The 14114-nt window shown below is 46.2% G+C and overlaps 1 long non-coding RNA gene across 1 annotated transcript; it reads right to left on the bottom strand.

Moving 5' to 3' along the window:
- Positions 1-13083: 13083 nt before the first annotated feature.
- LOC147970805 (uncharacterized) lies at positions 13084-13884 on the bottom strand. The gene is made up of 3 exons (XR_015604304.1): positions 13847-13884; positions 13564-13745; positions 13084-13478 (listed from the first exon to the last, which is right to left on the bottom strand). It is a non-coding gene; the product is annotated as an uncharacterized LOC147970805 (long non-coding RNA).
- Positions 13885-14114: the final 230 nt, after the last annotated feature.

Below are 14114 nucleotides of genomic sequence, written 5' to 3'. Positions count from 1 at the left end.
TCTATGAAATTTTTTGAATCTCTGCAAATACTTACAAAGGGTTTCTCCTTCCTTCTGTTGGAGAAGTTGCAAGTTGCTGGGCCTGTCGGGTTCTTGGTGGCCGCCTGTGAAGGCGCCAATGAACTCATGGCACAGGTCAGCCCATGATGAAATGGAGTTCTCCAGTAGGTGCATCAGCCAAGACATCACATTGGACTTGAAGGCCATGGGGAAGTAGTTGGCAAACACCTTCTCATCTCTTCCCCCGGCAGCCTGAACAACAATGGTGTAGATGCTTAGGAACTCTACTGGGTTCAGCCTCCCATCGTACTTCTCGGGTCTCTCTGGCTTAAACATGCGGACGGACGACCAACGGACTTGCCGCAGCTCACGAGTAAAGGCAGAGCAGACAACCTCGAAAGGTAGGCACCCGCCAATATCGAGCGCGGGCTCATCAATGTCGGGGTCGTCGCACCCGTCGGTCCGGTGGAGGTCGTCATGGCGTTGCTCACCGACGCGCATGTCTCCTCTCCTCCTATCCTTCGGGGATCATCGTTGGCCTGGACGTGCTTGAGGGTCAGAAGAGGCCATCGAGACATTGTCGAGGTCTTGATTCTGTCGCGCTCGCGCGGGCTGCCATGGCGGTGACTGCACCATTGGGATGGCCCCTTCTGTACGGTCAGCAGCATGAGCTGTTGTTGTCGCTTGGGGAGGCCGTGGTGAGCCAGCTCGTCGTGAGCCGCCAGCTTCGGTGAAACCGAGCATACTCTGGATGGTGGCACGCCATTCGTCCATCTGCTCGGCCGCTGGCGGAAACCTCAGTAGCAGCTGAGCCCGCACCATGGCCACTGAAGTTGTACTTCGTATGGGTGATGATGAAGTCGATCGCACCGTCGCCCGACTTCTCACGGTGCCAACGGCGGCGGCACCACACAACCGCTGCTGCTGCGGGGCATGTAACAGCCCCAAAATTGGGTTATCAATTTTTGTGCTGTTATTCCTTCCTGGCAATCATTTTCAAATCTTTCTCCTGGGTTTGTTGGATGATTCTGAGAATCTAGGCAACTTTGAACATTTCAAAACCTTGCCTCTGCCTTTGATGTTGGGCGCATCATTTCAAAACCCATTCAAACCCTAATTCCAATTATTTGGAACTTGTATATTTCCTTTTTGTGATTACAAAGGAGCCATCATTTCCTTTGATCTGTTGATCTTCCAACTCTTCTCAGAGGCCCTCCTATCCTTTCAAATCTTGGATATGCAAAAATATTGCTAAGTCTTATGCAATATTTTCCATTTGGGATTTATTCCTTTTCTTTCCTTTCCGAGGAATAAAATTCAAAGGCGTAGCTAGCCATATCCTAAAGTCATGAAAATTTGTGGAGGTGATATTTATGTCTAATCCTAGCTGTGGCAAAAATATTGGCCATATTTAAATAAGGAAAATTGCCTTTTCCTATTTTAAGCCAATATTCCCTTTCTGCCATTTTTCAAGGGAGCTACCATTTTTACACCAAGGAAAATTCCTAAATAATTTGTGGAGCTTGTACTTGTTTTATCTTCATCATTTACATCTAAACCCATGCTTCAAGGGACATAATTTGAGCACATGATCCAATGCAAGTTTCTATCCTGTCTGAAAGTTTTGCAAAGGAAGTGCTTGAACCCTTGATCCGTTTGAGCTGAAATTTTGCAGTGTCATTAACATTGATAAATCACCTCTGGATACCAAAAATCAGCTCAATCCATCTATCCAACCTTCCTTGGTAATTTTCTGAAGTTTTTGTTCCGATTGCTTATTTGTGAAGGAAGTACCTTCATGGATGATCAAAAATGGGCTGAAACTTCTCCAGCTGTATCTAATGATCATACCATCACCCTCCTCCAAGATTCATCTCATCCCATTGATCCATGTGAGCCCAGGATCAATTCTTTATTTCTGTCCCAATTTCCAGCTTGTGAAGCAAGTATATTTTATCTTGCTCCATTATGGCTGATAATTTTCCCAAGCCTTCTTATATCCATATTACCTATATCCACAAGATTTTGACTCAGTTCATCAAGCCAATAATTACCTAGAATTTTCTCAAGATTTTTGGCAAAAAAGATGTTTGTGAAACAAGTACCACTTTGGAAGCTCCAAATGGTATGAAATTTTTACAATGTCTCTGTATGTCCAAATTACCTTGCCACCTCCATTTTTAGCCCAATCTAACACTCATAGAGAGTGCCCCTTCCTCATTTAGTTTTTGGACCAGAATTAGCAGTTGCAAAGCAACTATGCTAAGCACTTGTCCAAACCACCCCCAAATTAGCAGGACCATAGTCCTTCCTACCCTAAACCTCCCTAACAACAAGTTTACTCCTTAACCTCACTACATTGATCCCAAGAGCATGGTCAAGTTTGCTACAGCAACCTTGTGAAGCTTGGCTCTCTCTGATCATTGTGCCTCTTCCTGTTCCATCGCCTCATCTTTAATGCATATTGGAAGGACTTCACTGCTGACATGGTTTGGCATGAAGTAGCAGGCCAGAGCGCGCCTTGTCCGTGGTGATCACGAGGGGATGCCAGCCAAATCGGTGGTCTAGCCACTATTGGCGTCGGCAAGACTGCCCCGGCCGGTTTTGGTTCGTCCGAGCGTGTCCAACCGCCTCCTCGCGACGTCATGTTCCCCCTGGACTCCTCTCGCCCTTCGTTTTCTTCCTCGGTGTGCCGTCGCTGTCGCCGCACAGTGCGCACCCGTGAGCTCTGTCGTCTTCCACCCCGATGTCCTCTTTCTCCTCTTATCCTCGAGCTCTGCTCGTCTCCGTGAGCCTCTATGCCTCGTCCGCTTCCCCCCTCGTCGCCTTCCCATGCCCCCCCCATGAACGATGAGCACGCCAGAGCCGAGGCCAGACTCGCTCAGTGCCATCCGGCTCGGGTGCCCTCGCCCCGGCTATAAATAGCCCGCCCGCGAGCCGTGCGAGCACACCAGCGGCTCCTCCTCACTTCTTGATGCCTCCCCACGCTCCACATTCCCTCCCGGAGCCGTTCCCCGACCCCCACCATCGCCATGGCCGCCGCCTCGGGTCCTGCTCGATTACGGCGATGTTGTGCCCCTCCCTCCAGTTCTCCACCACCACTGCCTTCCCCAGGGTCCGGCGAGCCTCTCCATGGCCTCGGCCTTTCCTCTCCCCCACCAGAACACCATAGCCGGCGGCTGTCGAACCCCTCTCCACCGCGGGCAACACTACTCCATCTCCTAAGCTCCTCACCGGCAATGGAGACCACTACTAGATGTGCCTCGCTCCCCTGAGCAGTCGCCGTCGAGGTGGCCGCCTCCCTCGGCCAGGCGCGCGCCCGCGCGGGAGGAAGAAGAAGGCCACATGTCAAAGACTCAGCCGAGTCCACGTCAAATAAGTGGAGACGCCCCAGGCACTTTACGTTTTCCCTTAATCAAAGATGTATTGTTCGAAATACGCATTCTGTTCTCTGAAAACGCATTTCCTCATATGCTCTTTCAGTTTTCAGCCCCGCCCGCCGAAGTGCTTATATTGTGAACATTCACTGTTTAGTGCCTTTTCTGCCTCAGAAGTTAACAGGCATAAAATCGTGGCTCCGATCGAGGTGAATCCAACGCTCACATTATCTGTTCGTCGAGCTCTTTCTGATGGGTATATTTTCATTATGTTTGCACATCCTAAAAATACCCATTTTGCCCTTGCCCTAATCCAGCGCCTTTGAGAGAGAACCCCTCTCCGGCAAATTTTTCCGCGAAGTGATAACACTTCTTCCCGGAGTATTCCTCGACCCCATGCAAGCCAACCTCTTATCATGAGCCTCGAACTTGAACATTGACTTTGCTTGCACCTTGTGTGTGTGTGTAGTTGCAGTTGTTTCCTATCGGTTTTGTCTGCAGTTATTTCAGTTGTGGTATATATTGTATTGCTTGCCATGTCATGCTTACCTTTCATGATATCTTTTGCCATGCTAGTTAGTATGTTGTTACTGATAATATCATGCCTCTGTTGGGGATTAGTTTCATGCCCGTAGTATTGATGTTATGATGATTCTGTTACATTGTTGATATGCTAGTGATTTGTTTCGCCTTGTCCCATATGCTATAATTGTTCACTTGAGAAGCTTGGTATTTCGTTGATGCATTTGTATGCTGCATGCTCATAGTTGCATTCATGTTAAATATGCTCATGATGATGGAGAAGATAATAACATGACTTAATAATAACAAACCTCCTCCATCATCACTGCGATCGAGTCATAGTGCCACCAAATCGAGCTTCTCCAGTGCAGCCACACTTGCCTTTTATGGGAGGGCCCTAATGCGATCTATTGCCATGCCTCTCGCTGGTGCCTCCAACGAGGGAAGGTTATGGGCGCACGCTACCCTGATCAAGTAGGCGGACATAAGCCTTGTGAGCCCAAGTTTGGTTATGTACACATGTCCCCGTTTGGGACCATTTATTGTTTTGCCACGACGGTGGCCATTGATGCCTTGGTAGGCACGAGGCCACCCATGACTTAGCCCAAAGGGGAGTTGGTCTGAGTGGCCGGGAGAGTATCATGGCAGTAGAGCCGTTTTGTCGGAACGCTGTTGGTCCACCCGAATGGGAGTGCGAGGCCATGGGTTCCGTGGTGTGGGTAAAGTGCTCTACCTCTGCAGAGTGTGTGTTAAATCTATCGATAGCCGTGTCCTCGGTCATGGGCACAGTTCGCAGTAGGTCACACTATCGGTTCTCGGTCAAAATGGAGGACAAACCTAATATAACTAATGTGATATAAAGAACGTGGTGACTTGGTCTATGAGATAGTCACAAAATGTCACGGAGTTGTTTCGGATATGATCACGAGATGAGATCTCGGTGAGTCATGATTTTGCCTAGAGAGGCAGTGGATAAGTAAGTGATTGATGAACAGTATGTCTTCACGGGAGGTAACTGGTAGTTTATTTTCATGCATGAATCCATGTCTCGTAGATACGTCTATGCCATGCCATGTTATGAATAAGATGCTATGCTATGCCATGTTATGATTAAGATGCTATGCTATGCCATGTTATGATTAAGATGCTATGCTATGCCATGTTATGTTGTTGCCATGTTAGAAATAAGTTTTGATATGCCATGTTATTGCTATGATGGTAGATGCTATGATGTTGCCCATGATTAGTTTGATCTATGTCTCTTGTTAATATCATGCCATGCTTGGTTTTTGTTATGAGGTAGGTTGTTGCATGCGCTTGGTTCTTGCTTTGTCATCTGCTTGTTTGGATGCTATATATTTGGTTGTCTTGAAAGTACATTCAATGTACTGACCTAGCGTGTCATGCTAGTTTGTAGGTCGTTCCTGGATTGTTTGCTTGTTTGGTCGTGCTAGGCTGTAACCTTGCCAGTCCTGTGAGTTGTGGAGCCCAGCCAAAGTTGATGAGCCGCCAAACCAAGACTTCTGCCACCATTTAGATAGCCTTAGAACTATGCCAGATGATTGTATTCATCAATGATGTAATCTTCTATAGATGTATTTGATGAATATTCTTGTACCTGGAATGTTGTATCATGGACATGTCATGCGTTAGGTGTTAACCTGGGCTGACGTGCGAAGGCCCCCTGCTCCATGCAGATCAGGGTGCCACAGGGCAACCACTTGAATGTGGTGTGGCGAAGGCGCTCGAGGGTCAGCGGCTCCGTCGGGTGTAGTGGCTTGGTTGAACCGTTCCGGGGGAGGTGCACGTCCTGCGACGCACCCGTGGTGGGAGCAGCCGGAGGGCGGCGATTCGCCCCGGTCCATGCGCCGTTGCTGTGGTTATGCCCGTCGGCGGGGGAAAGGGGCGTAGATGGAGTAACCCCTTCGCCCATACCTTGTGGAGCATGGCCATTGGGGTGTTGCTGATGCTGCTCTCCTCCAATGCCTTCGGCTCCTGCATCGGTCACGGGGGAAGTGGTGACGGTGCCGCCTGCTCCGACCACATTCCCAGCAGCGTCCGCATCCCCACGTGGCTCCGCACCCCCCGCAGCGTCGGAGGCCACAGGCGACGGAGCCTTCGAGGTCAATGGGTGAGCCGAAGGACCGGGTTTCTTCTTGGGCGCCATGTCTGACGTGCCAAAGATGTCGTGGGAAACCACGACCACCTATGAGACCAGGAGGCCCCTTGCTGGTTCAGCAGGGAGACATCGCGTTGCACAAAGAGCATACGAGCATGGGGCAGCACAACAGAGATCACACATGCACTTTTACCCAGGTTCGGCCATCGTGAGGCATAAAACCCTACTCCTGTTTTGGTGGATTGATGGTGGAAATGTAGTGGTGAAGCGTAGTACACTTGTCTGGCAGGGGTTGCCTTAGGGCAGCAGCAACTACGCGCATATGGGGCTGTGAGTTATCCAACCTTCTAGCCTCTTCTACAATTGCCATGGGCCTCCTTTTATAGATCAAGGGGTTACCACCATGGCAAAGAAGTCATTATGCGCTGATAAGATAGCAAATAGTGCTATCATACCTAACTCTGCAGGCTGACAAGGCACATTAAATGCACCGCTCAACGTCACATCATTGGTCGCCCAGCAAGGCCTGCCGAGCCGTCTTGCCAGCTTCACGCCTGCTAGCTTGACACGTCGTAGGACGGGTGTCATCTGTGGGGTTTTCCTGTAGGGAGTGGCTGCTATGTGGCGAATGGGTGCCAATTAGTCACTCTGCGGCTTGACACCGTAATGATCGACGATGTGAGTCGTGGTGGAATGGTTGGTGAGGTGGTCTTGACTCCGTGAGCCCCAGTGGACCCTACCAGCAGGCCTTGGCTGTCCGCTTCTGCCTCGCCCCTTGTCGGGCTCACCTACCCGGCAAGGGAGGCCTTTCTTCCGATGGTGTCTTGCTTCTTTGGCTTGACCTTGGTCCCTCTAATCTGCATGTTGATACTTTGATTCTCTTGGTCCTTTGTACTCTGACTTGCTTCGATCTTGTTCCCGTTCCTGTGCACAGTCTGGGCAACAGACCTAGGGTTTGTTGCACCGACAAGCCACATTTGCACTGTTCCTCCTTGCTTTCCAAGATCAAACCATCACTGCTGCTTACTGGTAGATCAGCCTCCTCACCGGTGACCCTTCTTCTTGCAGCGCTGCCTCCTCGCCGGCGACCCTTCTTCTTGCAGCGTCGCCTTCTCATCGGCGACCCTTCTTCTTGCTGCGCGGCCTCCTCGCTGCCGACCCTTCTTCTTGCTCCGCGGCCTTGTCGATATGGTCAGGTAATCCACACCCCACCCACACCATCCTCCTTTTTCCCTGTCCCACATGCCCCGACCGACGGCGCGACACCTTCTGCCGAAATCATTGGCCCTGTCCTCCAATTAAGCGCCGCCCACAACCATTTTGCGCGGGGTATAATGTGGAGCTCAGTAGCATCTGGCACCAAAGAAGCAAATTGTGGCCGCACATGCGCACGAGGTCACTATGGCTGCCATGCGTGCCGACTGCCAGATCTTGGAGGAGCACCTCGTCTTTGAGGCCACCGTTGACACTGCCACACGGTTGTCTACTTTAAAATACAGTTCATGTTGTTTTCTCGAGGCGACCGCCAGTGCCTTCTAGTGATTTGTCCTCTGTAATGTTAGTATGCAATCTGATGATCAGTTAACAGTTTGGTCCTTTGAAATGTAATGTTCAGTTAACAGTTTGGTCCAACAATTTCTACATTTCGTAGTGCTGTTCTCAAGCATTCTTTGTTTTGTTAACTATCTTATCTTCTAGTACATGTTTCTATTCTGCAATGTCGTGCTTAGTTAACTGTTTTGGTTCATTTGGTCTGCTATCCATTTAACTGTTTGGTTCAATTCTGCAATTTGATTTTCATTTGTTCTGGGTACAATTTTGTATTGTTATGCATGTGAGAAATAAATCGAATTTGGCTGTACTAAATACATATTCTACTGATAATATGTCAACTCTCAGTTAACCTGATCAAGATCTTCCTTATGTGTGTTCCAGGGAAACAATGGGAGACACTGTGTTTAACCATCCAGGTTTGCTCATGCATGGTCCTTTCGCTAATAGCACATTATTGTGTAGTTACAGGAATCATTCTAATATTTAGGTTTCTTACAATTCGGTCTTGCACATGTAGGTCATGCTGTCAGAGGCTTAGACCCACTGTTCGCCCCATTTTGCGTATGGGGAAATGCGATGCCCATGAAAATCAGTCAAGTCAAGAAACTCAGAAAGATTGTTAGGATGAAGAAACTTGCGACGAATAACAGCAAGATCTTTGTTTGCACAATGAAGAAGACATCGGTCAACTCTAGGATGGTACTAACTCTTCTACCTTGTTTTTACCCCTTGCGCCATTTCAAAATTTATAACAGCGATTTATGCATATCTTTGTTTCCAGTACTTTTCAAAGCAGTTCACCGATGATTACCTCTCAAACCACCTACATGGTCAAGAGGCGAGGAAGGTATTCATTCAACACCCACGGTACAATATTCAAGTCTTCCTAAAGAGGACGAAGGTTGGGCGGGCAATTATCCAGAGCCACTGGCCTAAAGTTGCAAGGAAATTCAACATCACTAAGGGCTCAATATTTGCCTTCCGCTTCTGCAATTTCCTAGATGAGATTCATCTATCTATTTACCATGTACGATGCTACTTTCCAATGGTTTTCAATGTGGCACGTAAACTTGGTGTTGTGTAATGGCATAACTGAATGCTGAAACTATCTGATGAAATTCGATTACGAAATCATGGTTGTCGTTATACGCATCTGAAATATCTAGTGTGTTTTATAAGAAGTGTCAATTTGATTACTACATGGGTTATCAATAAATATGATAATTATCCTTCTTATTGGGGTTTTCTATTGTAGATGGTTACTCAGACAGCACCGTGGGCGATGAACTCAAACAACCCACATGGTTTCTAGAAATTAGGCGTGTTCGATCAACTAACAATCACACACGGCTTCTGGCAGAGAACTGTTTGCGTTAGGCCACCTTGCACAAACGTTTCCACACAAAAACTATGTGTGATATAAATATGAATGGAAATGTTTTTCTAGGATTTACTGTGTGGGATGTACATACGAATGGAAACGATTGGGTTTCGATACCTCGACCGATCGCACATGAGCTCAGTTTTCCCCAGCCTCTGTGCCAGGAGGGCCTATCCCTGATGGTTTCTGGGTCGTGTGGGAATGACCCCCTATCGTAGTTACTCACTTGGCGACGGTTCAAAACATCATCGCGGAAAGGGGTTAAAAACCGTTTGTATAGCACGTCTCTGCACCAGTGTACGAGGGGTGATTACCAAGATATGCCAAAAGCCTAAGCTTGGGGGAGTACGTATTTCCACCGACATTACATTCATGTTCACACATTTCATTCCAATTGTCGGTGTTCACACTGTTTCATTGTATCATTCATGTTTGATTTATTTTCTAGCTTTCTTCTTGTGTGTTTGAAAAACTTTGAGAAAACCCAAAAATATTTCCCGCTCCTTTTCGATTTTTCTTTCTAGTTTATTTAGTCGTAGCATTAAAAGAAAAGCCAAAAAGATTTCTTGATTCTTCTTTTGCTTATTGGGAGCTCTCCCGTGTAAATAGTTTTTCTTGTTTTTGTTTTTTTACTTCTTTAATTTGCTTTCTACTAAAAAAACTAAAACTCCCAAAATATTTCAGAGTGTTTCTCTAAAATTCTTTTCTGTTTATTGAGTCTTACCAAGGAGAATACCACGATGGAAATGTCGAGTGGCTCTCATATGCATTATTATTGATCTAACAAAGAGCCCAAATTGCTTTGTCTTCCCGTTTGGAATAAAATGTTTGCACACTCTAGCTTAGTCCAAGGCACTCTTACACTATTGTTATTTTCATATCATTCGGTCATGCAAGTGAAAGGAAATAATGACAATATTTGATGAACTGGCTGTGGCAGAGAGAAACGGGTATGGACTAAACTTGTTCTATTTTTTGTAAATAAGTTTAACCTAGTATCCATGATTCAACATATTATGATCAAACATGTTTGCAATGACAATTAGAGATTATAGTTTCCCATGCCATGCTTAAGTAGCTAGGAGTGGATAATGATTTACCTTGGATGTCAACATTGTGGTAAAATGATTGTGATGTAGTATGATGATATGGTATCCTCCTCCGAATGTTCGAGTGGCTTGACTTGGCACATGTTCATGCATGTAGTTGAATCAAAACCAGCATAGCCTCTATGATATTTATGCTCATGGTGTTCATATCCTACTCATGCTAGTATCCAATGTTCATTATGCATAATGCATGTTCATGAGTGTTTTCACTCTCTAGCTAGTCGATTCCCAACCTATTTGCTAGCCTTCGCCTGTACGAAGTGAGAATACTGCTTGTGCATCAAAATCCTAAAACCCAAGTTATTCTAGATGAGTCCACCATATCTACCTATATGTGGCATTACCCTGCCATTCCAAGTAAATTTGCATGTGTCACCTCTAAAAACTTCAAATAAATATCTGTTTTTGTGTGCCTAGATTGTTCATAGAGCGACAGGGGGGAGTCAGTATCTTCCATGCTAAGCGGGTTATTCTCATGATGAGTGTTTATTCACTCGTCTTTGCACGAGAGGGGTGGTAATAGGGATTCCCAGTCCTAAAATTAAAAATTTCAAACAATTAAACAAAACTCCCCCAGGATTGTTGTTGGTATGGACGGTACCCGTGGATTCGGCTAGCCGTGGAGTGTAATTGTTAGTGGAGGGGAAGTAAACCTTTACTTTTATCGCTTGGGAACCGCCACTAATGTGTTTAGCATGGAAGTTATTGATAACTTTCGGTCATGACGTAAACAGGAAGGGTGCATTTCCCAAAATTTCATTTATCTCTGTATTAAAAATCTGAGCTCTGGCACCGCTGCAAATCACTGCTTCGCTTTGTGAAGGGACTATCTATTTACTTTTATGTTGAGTTGTCACCTTCTCAAATAAGCGCCAGATTCTGAGAGCACTATTGTCATCCTCATGCACTGTTGTGTAGTTAATGTTGGATGCATCATGGCTGGATCTTTTCTACCATGAATTACAATGTTTAGTCGCTACTTGAACTTTGGAGGTGCTCTGCATTTATGTTCTGTGGTCTCAGAAAGGGCTAGTGAGATACCACTTTTGTCATATTATATCATGATTGTTTTGACATAGGGTTGGAATTTGAGATATCTTATTATTGCTCACTAGTTGATTATGCCATTGATATGAGTTAATATAATTTTTAAGAGTTATTGTTGACATGGTCAGTCACAATCTTTGTTGAAAACCTAGGTGCTACTTAAGCTTATTTATGTAAACAAGAACAAAAGAGTTCATAAAAGTTTTTTCTTTTTCACTTTCAGTTTATCAACTGAATTGCTTGAGGACAAGCAAAGATTTAAGCTTGGGGGAGTTGATACGTCTCCGTCATATCTGTCGGATTCAGGCCTCTGCAGACCCAAGAAAGGCGTGTGCAAAGAACTCAACCTATCCAGCCTACCAGCTCATCACCCCACGGCCTAGCTCAATTCAAATGAGCAATTAAGAAGATGGCATGGTAGTTTACCCAGGTTCGGGCCACCTTTTGGTGCAAGACCCTACTCCTGCTTTGTGATGGATAGGCCTCACGAGGGGCTGAGGATGAACTGGTACAAGGGATGACCAACCTCGCGAGGTTCTGGGGTGAGGAACGACCCCTTCTACGATGGTGGCTAACCTATATTTATAGTGGCCTCAGTCCTCTTCCCCCAAAACATAGGCGGGAAGGGATCCCACAATGGCCAATTTGAAAGGGAACAACTAGTACATCTTATCCTGACAAAAGGTGGTATTTTTCTACAAAGCTTCTGGTCATGACGCAGTGGTGGGCTCGGCGATGACATCCGTCCTGCCGTGCTGGCGGTCTTGGTCTCGTTGCACCGGAATGGAAACCTTTGCTAGATTCCTCGGGAACCCACACTTGTCCTTCCATCATTAGCACCAAAGAGGAAACTGCATCCTCTACGCCTGCTAGAGCCCGCCTGTCTTGCTCTTCATGGCTTGTGTCATGTTAGCCTCATGAGACTGAGTACCTCCATAGAAATCTCCGCTCCTCAGGAGGCGACCCGGAAGGCCCTCCTTCGGGAGGCCGCCCGGGAAGGCCGCTCCTTCGGGAGGTCTTGGCATCGCCCGCCTCACGAGGGTCTTGTCTTGGTGGTCTTGAAGATGGTGCATACCAGGCCATCGAGTGAGCCACGCCGTGGGCCGCAGGCAGGCAAGTCTGGGTACCCTAGTTCCCAGAACACTGACAGTAGCCCCGGGGCCCTAGGCGAGCTCGAACTTGGCTTCGAGGCGAAGCCAAGGGGTAAGTGTGAAGTGCTGCAGGCCCCAATCGCTTGCGGGCCAGGCTGACGTGTAGTGCTTGACGGGACGTGCCCTCTCTGCTTCCCCATGTTGCCTCGGCAACTGCCCGACTTGACAACTGCCTGGTGCATGCAGCGGGGCCATCATTACTTGGAGCGTGAGAGGCCGCCGGCTGGCCTTCCTCTGGCTATAAATGGGGAAGGGGCAAAGCCCCCAGCCCATCTTCATCTTCCTGCTGCTCGCTCCTTCTTCTTCATCATCCCGCCATCGTGCTGAAACATCCCACATAGTCAGTCCCCGCTAAACGTTTCCGTTTGTTTATACATCCCACACAATTGCTCCAAGAAAAATGTTTCCGTTTGAAGGTACATCACACACAATTTCCCCATTAAATCATTTGTGATAGCGTTTCGATTGCACACTATATTAACAATTTTATCGCTTGCGTTATTGAATGCATCACACACGATGCGTAGAAGAAACTGTGTGGCAAAGGTTGTCCATCACACACAATTTTTATGTGGTAAACGTTTACGCAAGGCGGCCTAACACAAACAGTTTTCAAGAGGATGTCATGTGTGATTGTTCATTGATCCAACAATGTTTATTTCCAGAAACTATGTGCGTTGCCTGAGGTCATCGCCCACGGTGTTTTCTCAGTAACCGTTGCAATAGAAAAACCCAATTAGCAGGCTAATTGGCCATTAGCTATCTAATTTCCCCATTATTAATAATCTATTTATTAATCTAATTGACATTTCATATTAAGCACACAATATATTTTATTTCCATATTAAGGAAGCAGGATTTCATAATTGTAATACATCATATAGCTTCAGCACTCAGCTACCCCATTACACAATTGCACCAGCACCAACTTTCACTTGCGACATCTAGAATCTTTCGAAATTAGCATCATAGGCGGTACATAAACAGATGCATCTCATCTGGAAAACTGCTGAAACGAAAGGCGGATATTGAGCCTTCATTGATGTTAAAGGTCTTTGCAACTTTAGGCCAGTGCCTGTGGATGATTGACCGTCCATCCTTCATCCTCTTCAGGAACACTTACATATTGAACTGTGGGTGTTGTATGAAAACCTTCCTTGCCTCCTGACCATAGAGGTGGTTTGAGAGGTAATCATCAGTGAACTGCTTTGAAAAGGCCTGAAAATAAGGATGTGCATAAATATCTTCTCTATATTGGAAATGGGGCAAAGGAATAAAAAAGGCAAGGTATAATTGTTAGTACCATCTTGTAGTGAATTGATGTCTTCTTCATTGTGCAGACAAAGATCTTGTTGTTTTTTATCACTAATATCTTTATCCTAACAATCTTTGTGAGTTTCTTGACTTGATTGATATTCATGGACAACTCATTTCCCCATATGCAAAAAGGGTCGAACAGTGGGTCAAAACCTGCAACAGCAGGACCTACATGTGCAAGACCAAATTGTTAGAAACTTAAATATTAGAATGGTTCCTGCAATTGCACAATAATGTGCTATTAGACAATGGACCATGCATGTGCTAACCTCGATTGTAAACCTCAGTGCTTCCCATTGTTTCCCTGCAACACATATAAGGTAGTTAGTCATCAGGTTAACTAAGGGTTCGCATGCTATCAGTAAAATATGTTGATGAAAAATAAGCACATTGCAGATTCATCAGATTAATTCAAGCCACATGGAAAACCCATTTATCCAAACCAAGCATGATTAAGAACTAGTAAAAATAGCACTTGTATATGTTTCTCATGTATTAAGTGCAGCCAAATTCTATTTATTCCTCACATACACAACA

This window comes from Triticum urartu, chromosome 5A, assembly GCF_056163025.1.
Source record: "Triticum urartu cultivar PI428250 chromosome 5A, HENAU_Tu73, whole genome shotgun sequence".
Taxonomy (NCBI): domain Eukaryota; kingdom Viridiplantae; phylum Streptophyta; class Magnoliopsida; order Poales; family Poaceae; genus Triticum; species Triticum urartu.
The sequence above is the reverse complement of the archived record's forward strand: the minus strand, read 5'-3'. Positions and strand labels throughout refer to the sequence as shown.